Genomic DNA, 2112 nt, shown 5'->3' on the forward strand with positions numbered 1-2112 from the left:
ACACACAGAAACCTTGTGTGGGTGCCATGCTGGTTGTATGGCTACGCCTGTGAAGTAGGACTGGAAATCAGATATGATGATCCTTCCAGCAATGTTCTTGTTGTTGTTGCTGTTCTGAGAAAGGGTCTCACTGTGTAGTCCTGGCTAGGCTGGAACTCACTGTGTAGACTAGGACTCACAGAGTTCCACCTGCCTCTGTCTCCTCACTGCTAGGACTAAACCTGTGCCCCCATGCTCCAGCACAATCCCAGTGCTCAGGATTGCTCTACTGTCTAGGGTCTTTGTGCTGCATATGGATTTTAATTTTTCCCTTGTATCTGTGAAAAACAGCACTGAAATTCTGATCAGTTGCTTTAGATCTGCAGATTGCTTTCTGTGGACCGGCCATTCCTAATGTTAATCCTCTCAGTCTGTGAGTGAGCATGGCAGGTCTTCCCCTTCTCTAGTGTCCTCCTCAGCCGCTTGCTCCAGTGTGTTAAAGTTTTCTTAGCAGAATTTCCACATTGTGTAGAAATAAACTCAAAGGGGATGGGGTGTTTCTCTCCCATCTATCCCCTGTCTATAAATGAGACAGAGACCTCTTAGATTTATTTAACAAACTTGAAAGCACCAGAGCTGGGCAGATGTTAACTGTCTGTGCCATTTTGCTGTTTCACAGCCATGTGCCCAATGTGAGTTGTCAATGAGTCCTGTAAAGGCTGTTTCTTCTGTGGCTGTCTGTCCTCAGGGGGGATTCTCTTGGTCATGTGCTCATTGTCCATCCTGCTCCATGGAGACCTCTCTCCCCCGTAACCTTCTGTCTTCTACCTAGTATTGGGGGCATGATGGAAGGGAGAGAGAGGCTTAAATACCCAAAATACAGTATTTCTTAAAATGAGCACTACAGCACCAGGATTCCCAGAGCCTGGGAAGGAGAGAGGTCATCAGGTAGAACACAGATCCAACAGGACCAGATCTGAGCTGAGACCCTGTGGATCCCTCCTCTCTGTGGATCCTACAATCTGGGGTTAGCTGCTGAGAGACGGGAAAGATGGAGAGAAACCCTGGGGAGGTGCCTGGAAGGAAGCAGGTGGTCAGGACTAAAGTTCATCTCCTCAGCCCGCAGTCTAGTGAGGAAAGGGGCCTTGTGCTGTCTGTGGGGACAAGAACAGGAAAAACGCCTCCTACTGCTGTCACACTTAGGCATCGCAAAGGACAATGAGACAGACACCACTCACAGGAACAAGGACAGGCCTAGTCCTCCATACAAACTAAAAACACAAGAAATACAACAGAAGACAACGTGAAGAGTCTCATCCAGTAGAGCAGCCCTGGGGCCCAAAGTCCAGGGGAAAGACAAAGCTCTGGACATCCCTGTGTCCTGTGATCAGAGCTCTCAGTGTGTGGTTCACAGGAATGAAGGTCTGTTGTGGGCACCAGGCCCGGTCACCTAGATACCTGGGGTTTCTGATATGTGCAGATTCAGCTATTGTTAAAGCTGGGAAAAGGATTAGTACATTTGGTGGTCAGACTAGGCCACCTAGGTGGGAAAAGCAATCTGCTCATCCTGTGGTCTCTCTGAGAAATGGGGCTACGTGCCTTTAGTCAAAAGGTTCAGGGCTATTTGGGAGGGAAATTAGGACCATGTGAATCTGCTGCTCTTTCCTCTGCAACCAGGTGGAGGACTTCTCCTTATCTCTGTCCCTGTAGATGGCTAGGGTCTGGAGGGGCTATTATATTCTCCTGTTCTCTGGAAGAGTACTGAGAGAATTAAAAAATATACGTTATAAGGCTACTCTGATTCTTTCATTCTCCCCTCCTTCTAGTAACTGCTTCGATCATGAAGCAACTGTAGAATGGGGGTTAGTCTCAAGAAGTTTCTCCTTTAGGATCTCAGTCTATTCAGTGGGACAAGGGGCCAGAGGTCCATCTTCTAGAACTGCTTCAGCGCTGACAAGTGGACCATTGGCATCATGGGCTAGAAAGGCTAAAATGCCAGTCAAATGTTGGGTAATGACAGTTTTTAAAAGCATCTGGTTAGTCAATCCGATTGAAGAGACAGAGAGCAATCATGTCAGCTTTCAGCAAGATCAGATTTTAGCTTGCAGTCCATAGGTGATCCCAAAATAAAGT

Source organism: Psammomys obesus, unplaced genomic scaffold (genome assembly GCF_907164565.1).
Source record: "Psammomys obesus unplaced genomic scaffold, mPsaObe1.curated_primary_1811, whole genome shotgun sequence".
Classification (NCBI taxonomy): Eukaryota; Metazoa; Chordata; class Mammalia; order Rodentia; family Muridae; genus Psammomys; species Psammomys obesus.